This window comes from Triticum urartu, chromosome 6 (genome assembly GCF_003073215.2).
Source record: "Triticum urartu cultivar G1812 chromosome 6, Tu2.1, whole genome shotgun sequence".
In the NCBI taxonomy this organism is placed as follows: Eukaryota; Viridiplantae; Streptophyta; class Magnoliopsida; order Poales; family Poaceae; genus Triticum; species Triticum urartu.
Window position 1 is genome coordinate 225,739,521 of NC_053027.1, and position 17,689 is coordinate 225,757,209.

Sequence of the window (17,689 nt, forward strand, 5' to 3'; positions counted from 1 at the left end):
CCCGGAACAACCAGGTCAAGCTCGGAATCCCGGTTCACAAGACATTTCGACAATGGTAAAACAAAACTAGCAAGAACACCCGACACCGTGATAGTAGTCGCGCGTATCGTCTCAGGCCACGATTGGATTGGCTAAGTTTCCGGCTGGCACACTCGTTGGTGGCCCTGATTACTGCCATTTTGGACCAACACTCCCGAGGAGCACTGGCCTGGGTTGTTAATTAAGTCCTCGGGGTCTGGAAAGTCCCTATGCAAGTTTTAGTTATTATTAGGCAAATGGTAAAACCAAGGTTGGGCCTTGCTGAAAGAGTTCTATTTAAAGAGAACTGTCAAGGGGGGCCCATAAACCCCGACCGTGTTAGGAATGCAAAATCAAGGAACATAACACCGGTATGATGGAAACTAGGGCGGCAAGAGTGGAAGAAAACACCAGGCAAAAGGCCGAGCCTTCCACCCTTTACCAAGTATATGGATGCATTAATTAAATAAGAGATATATATTGTGATATCCCATGATATCCATGTCCCAAAATGGAACAACCTGCAACTGAACCTGCAACTAGCAAGGCTATAAGAGGGGCTGAGCAAAGCGGTAACATAGCCAAACAACAATTTGCTGGGATGGTGGAAATGTTAGAGGCTTATCATGGCAATTTGGGAGACTTGATAAACAAGTGGTAGGTAGCACGACATAGTGATAGCATCGAGACAACTAACAAAGCAAAGATAGTAGTGAGATCCAAGGTGACGGTCATCTTGCTTGAGATGCCGCTAGGAAGAAGAACGAGTCCATGATGTAGTCGAACCAACGTATTCGAACGAATCCTCACGATCGCAATGAAACAGAAACTATCGAGAAGAAGCACAACCGGAAAGAAGCAAACAACACGGTAACCACACAACACATAACATGGCATGATGTCATCCAAGTATGATGCATGACAAGGCTACATGGTGCTACTCATGGCAAGAGATGAGGCATACAAGAACTCCGCATCAAAGCAAGTTTGAATGAGGCCAGAATCAACATACAACAATTCCGGTAAGTCCTCATATGCAAATTTCGAAATTGGTCCAGATCTGAATAACAAATTATGTTGAAGTTTTTAAACAGCAAGTTAATATGCTCCATGATGATCTACACATTCTTCTAGTCAAGTTACATATAAAGTTCATTTAATTCGGAGCTACGGCCTAGAAGATATGAGCAAAACAAGTTAAACTTGGCATTGTTGGAAAGACAAGCAAAACACAATCACAAACACTTCAAAACAAGGATGCAACATTGCATGATGAAACTACATGCAAAACCAAGCAAATTTCATATAGAGCATGCTCCAAACGGAGCAACGGTTCAACACATACACTCAAAACAAGATATAACAATAATCTACCTAAACAGCAACTAGGCACTTTGCAATCATCAAAACAACATGCTACAGGAACCATGTGAGCACAAACTTGAGATGCACTTCAAGTACAGATTACATACTTCAAATATCATTAAGGTTCAAGTTCATAGACATCAATATTAAACCAATATGATCAATGCAACAAGCAACTTTATAACACAGATTAGGACTTTGTGAAAAACTGGGCATATACATGAGCAGAGTTAATATGATGGCATGTTGGAGGCATGAAACAAGTATGATACAGTGCATGAACATGGCATCAAAAGGCATAGGAGGCTAGTACATATCATGGATCTCAAAACACATAACATATCTTATACATAGAAGAAAAAAGTTCATGGGAATCATCAAGACAAGATGCAGACATGAAATAGCAGATTCTCAGACTTTGTGATAATTTGGGAATGCAAAACAGTAACATTATGATGCTGACTTTGGAGGCACCTAACAACAAGCATAACAATTTTAATAATTATGCAAAGGACATGAACATGTAGTAGTCATGGCATACTTTCAATTAATCCATGGGCACAACTCCATATGATGCATAGATTAATTACAATGAGATTTGCAAAATGGAACATCCTGTTAACACACTGACAATTATATTATTAAGCAATTTGGGAGCATGAGAAGAACAAGCTAGAGTAGGACATCAATGCAAAAAAGGGCATGGATGGATAGAGAATAACATGGTAATCAAAACAGGATTACTGAACATCTCCAAAATATGCATAGATTGGATGGTAGAGTCAAGAAAACATGGCATCTCAATATAACAGATTCAAACTTTACAGAATTTACTAAGTCTCTGAAAACAGCACTTTGCAAGCTTGTGCTAGTCACCACATGGCATATCATGATAAGTGGCTTACACCATGGCATGGATGACATGATTATGCTCCTAAAACATGTAGGCATGCTGCTCAAAGAAAATCACAAAAAATATATTAAAAAGACAAAATGGCAAGTTCCATAACAGATAGTTCTCAACTTAGTGAAATTAACAAGTCTGAAATCTGTATCATTGACTTGGCATGTTTGCAAGCTCATGGCACTCACATCAGGACATATCATGGCATGAAATAAATATTAGTAGCACGGCGATATAAAATGGCACCAAACTCACGTTGACAAGATGCTCATATGATGCATGCATTAAACCACACAAAAATACAAAAGGGCAACTTATATAAGTTTTTAGCAGTTAACAACAACATGCACTTTTGCAATAGACGTTAACATGGAAAAATGAATGCTAATATTAATGCAACAACCACCATCATGTAGAGCACACTGAGTAGATCATTTTTACATATCATACTCTCCAATCGGGTAAACATGCAAAAATTTACATGCCTCACAAAATGCAACGTGATGCTGGAATTAAGGGACTTAGCCGATTTTTTCACCTCACGAGGAAGTGGACGGAGATGTTCGTGTACGAGGGGATCCAGGACGCGGACGGTGTTTGGTTCGGGGGTCAAAGCAGATCTCAGACGTGACAATGCAGATAGGGACTCCGGCGAGCCCAGGGGGGGGGGCTCCTGCGCGGGGCCATAGGGGGCGGCGAAGATGGCGTATCCGTTCGAATCTCGCTGGATCCGGGCCAGAGGTGGTGGTGGCGAGCGACAGATGACGCGAGGCGGCGGAGGCGCGGGGCGTGGGCAGCGGAGCGGTGCTGACGGCGCGGCGCGGGTCAGCGAGGTGTGACGCGTGGCGGCGACGGGCGATGCGGCGGAGGTCGGCGGCGGCGCGCGACGAGGTGGCGGAGGCGGGGCAGCACTCGGGTGCGGGGGCGCGAGGCCCGGTTCGGCCCGGGGCGGGCCTGCCCAGGGCCCTGGCGGGCCGCGATGGCAGGGACGGCGACCAGGGATGCCTGGCGCACCCTGGTTGGCTGCGAATGGCGGGGACGGTGATGCCAAGTGGTGAGGTAGGAGTGGCGGTGCAAGTTTTGAAAAACATGTAGTTGAAATGCACATGATGACATGGTAAAGTGCAACACGCAAGCGAATGACATGGAAACGACAGCGAATAACTAGAAGACACCTGGCGCAACGGTCTTGGGGCGTAACACACCTGGAAAGTAGAAAGATGTTCACCTATGATGGAATTGCACACGGTATATATGTTCCATAAGTAGCCCTAACTCATGTGGCTTGACCATGAGCTCAATCCTCAGATCCGACACCACACTCTTGACGGCCAAGGGGTGGTCTTGCTACGCATTGGTCATGTGAAAATGTGCACTTAAACTAAAAAATGGTAGAATAAAAAATTGGTGAATATTAAAGATGCATTAACCTTCTACAAAACTCAGGTCTGAAGGGTAGGTATGTACATGGAAAACAGCTCCAGACATGGTGGGCAGCCCCTTCTTTACCACAACCAAGTGCTGGCGATGTTCTTGAGTCACAGACATGGCAGATTTTACTCCATACATTGTTGCAAGTTCTCAGATCTAAATAAATGAGGTTGGGTGATGAGCTCACCATCCCAGCCATGTGGTTTGTGTTCCTTTCTATTCTACCTTTGCTATCTAACCCAGTATCAAGCTAGTAAGTTTTTGACATTTTTTGATAAAGGGCGCTTTTATTAACTCAAAATGTAGCATCGAGCAGATACAAAGCATAAAGACCGACACCCGGTCTCTGCATAGCTAAGATGCACACATCCATCAAACAAGAGTCTGAAAAAGAATATAAAAATGATAAAGTTGCAATAGTAAAGCCATATGAAGCTGAAACTATGTCTATGTTGGCGGAGGAGGCCCGATTCGGAGATTATGCTGCCACCCATGTTGGGTAAAAACCTCCCTGGCCACCCGCTCCAATCACATACACACCACGTTGAAAAGCAATTGGTAGTCCGTTCGGTGCAGAGTGGACCACGTACGAAGCCAGTGCGTACAACGGTAAATAACCTGCATTGGAGAAGATATTTTGCCATTAAAAGCACAGTCATTTCTACATAGCCAAAGCAACCATAGTAAAGCAGACGCTCCCACCCGTATTAGCGTACTAAAAGTATTTGGTATTCCATCAAGCCAGTGGCCATATATATTGGCAACACTTGTCAGTAGATACAAATTTGACGCTATTTGGATGACTGGCCATGTAGAATGCACAAACTTGCATTGAAAGAAGAGATGTTTGGTTGTCTCGCCATGAGTACAAAAACTACACTTCTTGCTTCCTTTCCAGTTGCGTCGAGCGATGTTGTATTTAGTTAGCACAACTTCTCTTCGAAGATACCACATGAAAATCTTAACTTTTAGTGGCATCTTCGATTTCCAAATTTGTTTATTATTGGTCACTGGAATCTCTGTGTGCAAGAGTGCACGATACATAGAGTCAACTGTGAAGGACCCATATGTAGCAAAACACATCCCGCCCTTGTGTCAAGTTAATCGAATCCAAACGGGATAGAAGATGTTGCCATGACATAAGGCGGGGCCCAACCAAATCCCTCTGAAATGATATATCTGGTGGGGAAGAGCCCATCACATGCACAAGAGTATCATTCTTATCGCGTACAATGCGGTACAAGGCTGGGTACTATTCTCGGAGAGTGGTATTTCCTAGCCACTTGTTCTCCCAGAATCGTATCTCTGAGCCGTCGTTTATCATGAAGGATCTGAAATGGAAAAGATGTTTCTTTACCGCCATCAGATCAGCCCAAAAATGCGAGTCACCGGGCTTCCAATATGCTTGGGACAATGCCTTTTGGCCAAAATACTTTTTGCGCAGCAGAGTTTGCCAAACACCATCCTCGGCAAGTAGCTTGAACAACCATTTACTAGGTAAGGCATGATTCTTGACCAGGAGGTCCTGAATACCTAAGCCTCCTTTTGACATATCCAGGTCATTCAAATCAAGCAGCCTCCCAATTTCTTGGTCATGTATTCCAATCACTCCTCCTTAGATACGCGTCTGCTCTCACCACGAGGATCCATCCTCTTGTTCTCTACAACCATGGACAACTGATTTGCCTTCCTAGCTTCATTTTGGTATGCAACATCACGTTAAACAGTAATGAAATAATAAATATCCTAAACTAACCAACACGAGATGAATTAGGTTAACGCTCCGACGCTAACACGAAGTCAACCAAACAGACGATTAGGACACAGACATCCCCTATTGTTTTCAAAATTAGATACGAAGAGGCAAGATGATACCTAATTTGGTGTTGGAAATCTTCTTAACCCACTATTCAGAGCAGTCATGGCAGGTTCATGGTGTCGTCCTTTGTCTGCTTCCATGAGTGGGGAATTCCGACCAGCACCCACACACACTTCCAAGACCCGAGAGCGTGCCTCTCCCACCTTCACCGTTGTAGCTCACGTACCTCTCCTCCTCCTCGCTGGTCTCTGTCGCCTCCTCCGCAATTGTAGCTCACGCACCTCTTCCCCTCCTGCTAGACCTCTGTCTCCGCAACCACCACCATGGCTCGAACCACCACGAAAGCATCCCCACCGTCGCATTGGCCCATTGACATAACATGGCCGCTCACAGTCATGGTGAAATCTCCATTGGCGGGGCGACATAAAATTGATGGGAGTAGAAAGAGGCACCAGTGTGGTCGTATGAGAAGGGACCGTCCACTGGAGAGGGAGGCATCGGGTGGTCGCGGAACAGGGCCTCATCTAGAGGACATGGAGAAGGATGCGCTGGGGTGGTTCATGTTCAGGGGTGAGATATGAGGACGGAGATAGGCAGGCCGGGGGAGGAGATGGAGAATGTGTGCTGTGGAGTTCTTCCGCTTTGGTTGTTTCAAATTTTTTTCTTGCCGTCCATGAACATGGTCTATTCCTTGCGTTTTTTTGTTGCGGGTTCATTCAAGGGAAAGGGGAGATCGAACGAGGTCAAACCATCACGACATTGGATTCTGCTTTAATAGTAGAGATTTGGAATACGGTCCAACAAATGACAAAAATATTGGCAACACTTATGGACGGGTACAAATTTGACGCTATTTGGATGACTGACCATGTAGAATGTGTAAACTTGCATTGAAAAATTGGTGTTTGATTGTCTAGTCATGAGTACAAAAACAACACTTCTTACTCTATGCCAGTTGCTCGTGTGACATTGTCTTTGGTTAGCACAATTACCCTATGAAGATACCACATGCAGATTTTAACTTTTAGTGAGATCTTTGACTTCCAGATTTTTTTGTTATTACTAACCGGTACCTCAGAATGCATGAGCGCATGGTACATAGAGTCTACTATGAAAGACCCCGATGTAGTAAGGTTCCAGTGAAACACATCCCGAACTTGTGTCAGGTTAATCGAATCTAGTCGAGACAAAACATCATTCCATGACATAAGACTGGGGCCAATCAAATTCCGTCTGAAGAAAATATTCAGCTGGGATGAACTGAGCACCTGTGCAATAGTATTATTCTTATCATGAGCAATGATGTACAAGGCTGGATAATATTCTCGGAGACTTGCATTGTCTAGCCAGATGTCTTCGGAGAAACGAATCTTCGACTCGTCCTTTATTGCAAAAGACTCAAAGAGGTAAAGATGCTTCTTTGTTGCCATTAGGCCAGCCCAAAAGTGTGAGTCTTCGGGTTTTGCAAAAATGTACATAAATACGAAAATAGATACTACTGGAAACATGGACGGAGCGAATATAGAATGTGCATAGCAACAAGAGCGGGCCTTGAATCATACAGAAATACACATGGAAACCCAAGAAAAGTTAATGAATTGTTAACATGGCTACAAAATAATATGATTATGTTAGCAACTTAGCATAATATTGTAGTATTAGTGGACAATTGCATACAAGGTCTAGTTGAGCACATGTGTGTTACGAAAAGTTGAGCCTCAAATTGGTCACCTCATTGTGTCATTGTGTGTTGTTTGATGTTTAGGGTACAAAGCAGTGATATGCCTATAGTAGTAAAAATGAAAATTCTATATTCATGGAAATGAAAATTTTCGTTTGTCCATTTTTGTTTCTGTTTCCGCACAAAAATTTCATTTCCGTTTCTGTTTTCATATTTCCTCTCTATTCCACCTTTCCACCGAAAAAGCTGGATTTTTTCGCTCCATTTTCATCCCTCACGGATATGGGTGTCGACCATCCAACCATGTCCCCTAAATGTTCGCCCCAGTTTTTCCCTTTAAGTACGCAACACTCAAAATCATTATTAAAAACACAATTGATCCATAAATTTCTTGCATATATCCCTAGTACAATAATAGTTTGAATATAAATATTACATCTTGGATCACTCGATGTTCAACAAGTTTCTTTAATTCATCTATTCCAAATTCAAGGATACTTGAGATAGAGTCGACACAAGTCATGCCACGCATTGTGCCCCTTGAGATTCATCCAACAATGTAGGAAAGTTGATGGCCTCCCCTCAGTCATGTGGTATAACACAAGAACACATCTGGGCTCTATAATCTGATGATTATCAAGTTGCAATATTTAGTGAATCAACGAATTGATGAACATGTAGAGCAACAAGAAGCAAAAATTGAGATATGCATGGTTGATGAGCCTGGTGGCCACATTGTCTCCACTCATGTAACTACAATGCACAAATTCATGATAGAGCTATGGATGTTGTACCACTGATGGGCTGGAACTTCACATTGTGATCATAGATCACGTGCAATTCGTAGGGCATGAAGTGTTTTTACTCAAGAAAGGAAGAACACACATTTTGCCAAAACATCGAGCCCCTCGCATCATGTCCAGAAAGTCCACAAATACGACATTCCATGGATCGCACAACAACTCAGCCTCCACAACAAGTACCCTTCCATCATGCTTACTCTAGAAAACAACGAGAAGTTCAACAAAACAACTCAATGGCATTTGAGCGAACACCTATCGGGTTTGGTGTCTGCCATGGATGGCATTGCTACTTGTGAGTTGCGTTGGGATTTCCCCGAAGAGTAGATGATGAAGCAGTACAACAGAGATAAGTATTTAAGAACCTAGGTTATCAATCTAGTATAGGAGAACCACACAGAACCTCGTTAGCAGCACCTGCAGACACAAAATAAAATACTTGCACCCAACACAAACAAGGGGGTTGTCAATCCCCTCGGCGGTTACTTGCAAGGATTATATCTCGTAGTTATAGGTAATAAGATAAATTACAAAAAAGTAAAAGTGTAGCAAGGTATCTTTGTGTTCTTATATATGATAAAAGTAGACCCGGGGGGCATAGTCTATACTAGAGGCTTATCTCTTGAACACATAACATACGGTGGGTGAACAAATTATTACTCCACCCATCGACTGCTATCCAGCATACATCTAGGGTATTAAGAATGAAATAGAGTAATGCCTTAGGCGAGATGACATGATGTTGACAAAGTAACACTGCTACCTCTTGAGCACTGCGTTGGATTTCCTCGAAGAGGAGAGGATGATGCAGCAAAGTAGCGTAAGTATTTCCCTCAGTTTTTGAGAACCAAGGTATCAATCCAGTAGGAGGCTATGCACGAGTCCCTCATACCTACACAAAAACAATAGCTCAACGCAACCAACGCGCTTAGGGGTTGTCAATCCCTTCATGGTCACTTACGAAAGTGAGATCTGATAGAGATGATAAATAATATTCTTGGTATTTTTGGTATAGAGATTCAAAGTAAAAAGTAAAAGCAAAGCAATAATAAAGTAATGGAGATTTATATGATGAGAAAGAGACCCGGGGGCCATAGGTTTCACTAGTGGCTTCTCTCAAGAGCATAAGTATTCTACGGTGGGTGAACAAATTACTGTTGAGCAATTGACAGAATTGATCATAGTTATGAGAATATCTAGGTATGATCATGTATATAGGCATCACGTCCGAGACAAGTAGACCGAAACGATTCTACATCTACTACTATTACACCACTCATCGACCTCTATCTAGCATGCATCTAGAGTATTGAGTTAAAAACAGAGTAACTCCTTAAGCAAGATGACATGATGTAGAGGGATAGTTTCATGCAATATGATAAAAACCCCATCTTGTTATCCTCGATGGCAACAATACAATATGTGCCTTGCTGCCCCTTCTGTCACTGGGAAAGGACACCGCAAGATCGAACCCAAAGCTAAGTACTTCTCCCATGGCAAGAAAAACCAATCTAGTAGGCCAAACCAAACTGATAATTTGAAGAGACTTGCAAAGATAACCAATCATACATAAAAGAATTCAGAGAAGATTCAAATATTATTCATAGATAGACTGGATCATAAACCCATAATTCATCGATCTCAACAAACACACTGCAAAAAGAAGATTACATCGAATAGATCTCCACAAGAGAGGGGGAGAACATTGTATTGAGATCCAAAAAGAGAGAAGAAGCCATCTAGCTACTAACTATGGACCCATAGGTCTGAATTAAACTACTCACACTTCATCGGAGGGGCTTGGATGATGATGTAGAAGCCCTCCGTGATCGATACCCCTCTGGCGGAGCTCCGGAATAGGCCCCAAGATGGGATCTCGTGGATACAGAAAGTTGCGGCGGTGGAATTAGGTTTTTGGCTCCTCCCTCGATCGTTTGGGAGTACGTGTATATATATGGGAGGAAGAAGTACGTCGGTGGAGCTTCGAGGGGCCCATGAGGCAGGGGGCGTGCCCTAGGGGGGGGGGCGCCCTCCACCCTTGTGGCCGCCTCGTGGCTTTCTTGACGGAGGGTCCAAGTCTCCTGGATCTTATCTAGTGTGAAAATCACGTTTCCGAAGGTTTCATTCCGTTTGGACTCCATTTATATTCTGTTTCTCCGAAACACTGAAATAGGCAAAAAACAGCAATTCTGGGCTGGGCCTCCAGTTAATAGGTTAGTCCCAAAATAATATAAAAGTGGAAAATAAAGCCCAATTTAGTCCAAACAGTAGATAATATAGCATGGAGCAATCAAAAATTATAGATACGTTGGAGACGTATCAAGCATCCCCAAGCTTAATTCCTGCTCGTCCTCGAGTAGATAAATGATAAAAACAGAATTTTTGATGCGGAGTGCTACTTGGCATAATTTTAATGTAATTCTTCTTAATCGTGGTATGAATATTCAGATCTGAAAGGTTCAAGACAAAATTTCATATGGACATAAAAATGATAATACTTCAAGCATACTAACTAAGCAATTATGTCTTCTCAAAATAACATGGCCATAGAAAGTTCATCCCAACAAAATCATATGGTTTAGTCATGTTTCATTTTCGTCACACAAGAATGATATCATCATGCACAACCTCGATGACAAGCCAAGAAGTTGTTTCATACTTTAGTAATCTCAAACCTATAAACTTTCACGAAATATATGAGCGTGAGCCATGGACATAGCACTATAGGTGTAATAGAATATAACGAGGGGGGTTATGTGGAGAAGACAAAAGAGGAGAAAGTCTCACATCAACGAGGCTAATCAATGGGATATGGAGATGCCCACCGATTTATGTTAATGCAAGGAGTAGGGATTGCCATGCAACGGATGCACTAGAGCTATAAATATACGAAAGCTCAACAAAAGAAACTAGTGGGTGTGCATCCAACTTGCTTGCTCACGAAGACCTAGGGCACTTGAAGAGGCCCATTGTTGGAATATACAAGCCAAGTTCTATAATGAAAAAATTCCCACTAGTATATGAAAGTGATAACATGAGAGACTCTCTACTATGAAGATCATGGTGCTACTTTGGAGCACAAGTGTGGTAAAAGGATAGTAACATTGTCCCTTCTCTCTTTTTCTCTCATTTTTTGGCCTTTTCATTTTTTATGGCCTTTCTCTCCTTTTTTTGGACCTTCTCCCTTTTTATGTCCTTTTTTATATTCCTCACTTGGGACAATGCTCTAATAATGATGATCATCACACTTCTATTTATTTACAACTCAATGATTACAACTCGATACTAGAACAAAGATGACTCTATATGAATGCCTCCGGCGGTGTACCGGGATATGCAATGAACCAAGAGTGACATGTATGAAAGAATTATGAACGGTGGTTTGCCACAAATACTATGTCAACTACATGATCATGCTAAGCAATATGACAATGATGAATGTGTCATGATGAACAGAATGATGGAAAGTTGCATGGCAATATATCTCGGAATGGATATGGAAATGCCATAATAGGTAGGTATGGTGGCTGTTTTGAGGAAGATATAAGGAGGTTTATGTGTGAAAGAGCGTATCATATCACGGGGTTTGGATGCACCGGCGAAGTTTGCGCCAACTCTCAATGTGAGAAAGGGCAATGCACTGTACCGAAGAGGCTAGCAAGGATGGAAGGGTGAGAGTGCGTATAATTCTTGGACTCAACATTAGTCATAAAGAACTCACATACTTATTGCAAAAATCTACAAGTTATCAAAAACCTCGACACTACGTGCATGCTTCTAGGGGGATAGATTGGTAGGAAAAGACCATCGCTCGTCCCCGACCGCCACTCATAAGGAAGACAATCAAATAACACCTCATGTTTCAAATTTGTTGCATAACGTTTACCATACGTGCATGCTACGGGACTTGTAAACCTCAACACAAGTATTTCTCAATTTCACAACTACTCAACTAGCATGACTTTGATATTATTACCTCCACATCTCAAAACAATCATCAAGCATCAAACTTTTCTTAGTATTCAACACACTTATACGAAAGTTTTATTATTAATCTTGCGTACCAAGCATATTAGGATTTTAAGCAAATTACCATGCTAATAAGACTCTCAAAATAATCTAAGTGAAACATGAGAGATCAATAGTTTCTATAAAACAAATCCGCCACCGTGCTCTAAAAGATATAAGTGAGGCACTAGAGCAAAACTATAAAGCTCAAAAGATATAAGTGAAGCACATAGAGTATTCTATCAAATTCCAAATCATGTATGGCTCTCTAAAAAGGTGTGTACAGCAAGGATGATTGTGGTAAACTAACAAGTAAAGACTCAAATCATAAAAGATGCTCCAAGCAAAACACATATCATGTGCTGAATAAAAATATAGCTCCAAGTAAAGTTACCGATAGAAGTAGACGAAAGAGGGGATGCCTTCCAGGGCATCCCCAAGCTTTGGCTTTCAAGTGTGCTTATATTATCTTGGGGGTTCCATGTGCATCCCCAAGCTTAGGCTCTTGCCACTCCTTGATCCATAATCCATCAACTCTTTACCCAAAACTTGAAAACTTCACAACACAAAACTTAAAGTAGAAAACTCGTGAGCTCCGTTAGCGAAAGAAAACAAAAGACCACTTCAAGGTACTGTAATGAACTCATTATTTATTTATATTTGTGTTAAACCTACTGTATTCCAACTTCTCTATGGATTATAAACTATTTTACTAGCCATAGATTAATCAAAATAAGCAAACAACACACGAAAAAACAGAATCTGTCAAAAACATAACAGTCTGTAGTAATCTGTAGCTAGCGCAAGATATGAACCCCAAAAATTCTAAAATAAATTGCTGGACGTGAGGAATTTATCTATTAATCATCTGCAAAATAATTAACTAAATATCACTTTCCAAATAAAAATGACAGCAGTTCTCGTGAGCGCTAAAGTTTCTGTTTTTCTATAGCAAGTTCAACAAGACTTTCCCCAAGTCTTCCCAACGGTTCTACTCGGCACAAACACTAATTAAACACAAAAAACACAACCAAAACAGAGGATAAATAATTTATTTATTACTAAACAGGAGCAAAAATCACGGAATAAAAATAAAATTGGTTTGCCTCCCAACAAGCGCTATTGTTTAACGCCCCTAGCTAGGCATAACAAGCAAGAATAGATCTAGGTATTGCCATCTTTGGTTTTCAATTTTTTAGTGGAATCAAGCTAGAATCTGGGAGGTTATTTATGTTTCCCTTCATATTATGAAATTTTTAGATCTAAAGAATCCAACCGCTTATTGCAAAGGGTAATCAACATATTCGTGCGGTGAATATTTCCACTAATGTTCTTAAGAGGTTCAAGAGATTTCTGCAAGATTTTAGTAACTTCACAATTTTTTCAAAAACTTGTGTATCTTCCTGAGTAGGATGAGGCCCCTTTTGTTTAGGTAGTGTTCCCACTATACCTTCTATAATTTCAAGTGCAATATGGGGATCAATTTCAATAAAATTGCCTTTGGCAATGCAATCCAAAAGTTGTCTATGAGATATATTTAATCCAACATAAAAATTGCCAAGCAAAATTCTCAGATTTATTTCAGAGGTACAATTATGATGAGATTCCATTATTCTCAACCAGGCATGTTTTAGGTTTTCTCCTAACCTTTGTTTAAAGTGTAAGATTTCGAACTCAGGGGTCAACGGAGAAGATAAGGGACTAGCCATAATGACAAGCAAACAAACTAACACACAAGCAAACAAAAAACAAACGGGCAAAAGAGGCAAATAGAGAGAGAGGGTGAATAAAATGGCAAGGGTGAAGTGGGGGAGAGGAAAACGAGAGGCAAATGGCAAATAATGTAATGCGGGAGATAGGGATTGTGATGGGTACTTGGTATGTTGACTTTTGCGCAGACTCCCCGGCAACAACGCCCTAAATTATTCTTGCTACCTCTTGAGCACTGCGTTGGATTTCCCCGAAGAGGAGAGGATGATGCAGCAAAGTAGCGTAAGTATTTCCCTTAGTTTTTGAGAACCAAGGTATCAATCCATTAGGAGGCTACGCACGAGTCCCTCGTACCTACACAAAAAAATAGCTCAACGCAACCAATGCGCTTAGGGGTTATCAATCCCTTCACGGTCACTTACGGAAGTGAGATCTGATAAAGATGATAAATAATATTTTTGGTATTTTTGGTATAGAGATGCAAAGTAAAAAGTAAAAGCAAAGCAATAATAGAGTAATGGAGATTGATATGATGAGAAAGAGACCCGGGGGCCATAGGTTTCACTAGTGGCTTCTCTCAAGAGCATAAGTATTCTATGGTGGGTGAACAAATTACTGTTGACAAATTGACAGAATTGATCATAGTTATGAGAATATCTAGGTATGATCATGTATATAGGCATCACATCCAAGACAAGTAGACCGAACCGATTCTGCATCTACTACTATTACTCCACTCAACGACCGCTATCCAACATGCATCTAGAGTATTAAGTTAAAAACAGAGTAACGCCTTAAGCAAGATGACATGATGTAGAGGGATAGTTTCATGCAATATGATAAAAACCCCATCTTGTTATCCTCGATGGCAACTATACAATACATGCCTTGCTGCCCCTTCTGTCACTGGGAAAGGACACCGCAAGATCGAACCCAAAGCTAAGCACTTCTCCCATGGCAAGAAAAACCAATCTAGTAGGCCAAACCAAACTGATAATTCGAAGAGACTTGCAAAGATAACCAGTCATACATAAAAGAATTCAGAGAAGATTCAAATATTATTCATAGATAGACTGGATCATAAACCCACAATTCATCGGTCTCAACAAACACACCGCAAAAAGAAGATTACATCGAATAGATCTCCACAAGAGAGGGGGAGAACATTATATTGAGATCCAAAAAGAGAGAAGAAGCCATCTAGCTACTAACTATGGACCCGTAGGTCTGAAGTAAACTACTCACACTTCATCGGAGGGGCTTGGATGATGATGTAGAAGCCCTCCATGATCGATGCCCCCTCCGGCGAAGCTCCGGAACAGGCCCCAAGATGGGATCTCGTGGATACGGAAAGTTGCGGCGGTGGAATTAGGTTTTTGGATCCTTCCCCAATTGTTTGGGGGTACGTGGATATATATGGGAGGAAGAAGTACGTCGGTGGAGCTTCGAGGGGCCCATGAGGCAGGGGGTGCGCCCTAGGGGGGCCGCCCTCCACCCTCGTGGCCGCCCCGTGGCTTTCTTGACGGAGGGTCCAAGTCTCCTGGATCTTATCTGATGAGAAAATCACGTTTCCAAAGGTTTCATTCCATTTGGACTCCGTTTGATATTCTGTTTCTCCGAAATACTGAAATAGGCAAAAAACAGCAATTCTGGGCTGGGCCTCTGGTTAATAGGTTAGTCCCAAAAATAATATAAAAGTGGAAAATAAAGCCCAATATAGTCCAAAACAGTAGATAATATAGCATGGAGCAATCAAAAATTAGAGATACGTTGGAGACGTATCAATCACTACTAGGGAAAAACCTAGTAGTAGAGCGGGTTTAATGCCTACTAGTAGCGCGGGGCACCACGCTACTAGTAAGGCGCTACAACTATTCCTTAGAAGCAACACGTATAACACACACTACTGCTAAGACATATAGCCGTAGCGTGTGTTGTTTCCAGCGCTACTACTAAGATAACTAGTAGTAGCATGTTTCCTGTCCAGCGCTACTAGTATTCTGTTTTTTACTGTATTTATATGCCGTTATACAAATTTTGATACAGTACCAATTAATAGGTTGTTATATCATTATGTCCATGATGAATTAATATATCATTGTGAGGAAGAAACATGGATTAGATTCATTTGGATGAATCAAAAGTTGAATTAGGACAACAATCCTACTAATTCAACTTTTGGTCACTTTTGATCCATCCATATGAATCTAATCCGTGTTCCTTCCACTAATGATATAATAACTAATCATGATCATAATAACAAATCATCATAGTCATTACCACCAACACTAGCTATTTAATCATCATAGTCATAGTGTAGCACATCATCATCTTCAAACTTATTCTAGCTAGCTAATCACTCCTGCTGCTCTCTCTTAGGTAAAATAGCATATAACATGTGTAGCCTGCTTCATCATGTTGGAGCATGCAGATGGACCTGTCTCCTAATCGCGGGCTGTGCTTCTGATTGCTGCCCCCTCGTACTTCTCTGCGATTATTCACAATTCTGCTCCAGTCTTTCACTATTAAGCATTCCTCGGTTTTAGAAATCCTAAATGCGCTCATGTGCAATGTAGGATGTCTTGGCCGTAAGCTAATCATTGACATGCGGCCTTTAGTCTCGATCCACTAAGGCACAACTATCATTGGGAGTCCCTGTTGAAGAACATAGTATAGTAACATACTTAGCAATAAAGTTTATCTTAAAAAATAATGTATGAAAAAATGCACGAATGACTAATAGTAAAAATCTTACCATCTTTCCTAAATAGTTGTGACCGTAGTTCAATACGAACACTATTGGTCGCATGTTTTGATTACTAAGATTTTTATGTCCAGGAAAATAATTTGTCTTGACAACATCAAGATCCTGAAGCCATGAAACATAATGACTTATCTCCTCGCAGTTTAGTTCAACCCCGGGACAGTGGACGGTCATGTCTACCGAGTGCCGGACATGTTTGCTCGAATGGAAATAAGCTGTTAATAGAAATTAGTTGTCAACTATTTTTGAATAAACAATATCGAAGACATAAATATGGTTGAGAAACTCGCATAATGGTAGAACTGGAGGCGTCTGCACATCAACCCAGATGTCTCTATTACCTTCAGTATCATCTTCCGGACGAATATCATAGGTGATAACCATATTCGGCTCATAAGCCTTGCATACTGCTTGCCAAGTTTTGCAATCAAAATAGGTGTAGGTGTCTGCATTGTATAATTTTGCATGGAAAGTATAACCATGCTCGGTCTTCAAGTAAACTCTCTTTACCTCCATAGTTTTCATAGGACTGGAACCTATATTATCCAAGACAAAAACTCTTGCATGGCAGGGGATACGCTAGTAGAATAGTAAAAAAAATTAAATTATAAGTTGAAGCAAATGAAGAAGAAATCATGCATAATTACGAAAAAGACTTGTCGTTGTGACTTACTGTATCCACTTCGAAGTTCTCGTCTAGCTTGATGCTGAAGCGCCTATCATCAACTAGGAAGATTCTGTCGCACAGGCTGCGCTCATCTTCGCAGTATTCGCAAATACCGAAATCATTTTAGTCGTCAGACATTTCCTATGTTCATAATTGAAACATTAATTGAAAATCGATCAAAGGCAACTACCAGGAAACTCAACACACAAATCTGAGGCACTCGATATTTCCTACATATTCTAGCAAAAGTCATGCTTAAATTCACGAAAAAATCCAGCATGACCTTTGCTAAAATAGGACATATCGAGTGCCTGAAATTTGCCGAAACAGAAATGAAACAACAATCCGGCAAAACATAGGCCACTCGGATTTTCCCAGCGATACAAAGATGTTCATACACATACAATGATGCATGCTTAAACTTGCAATTCCATCCGTATCAATTATCATAAGCATTCACACATTAGCTCACAGACTAAATACCCTAGTTCTACTCTATTCAACACACCGAGGAGGGGATAA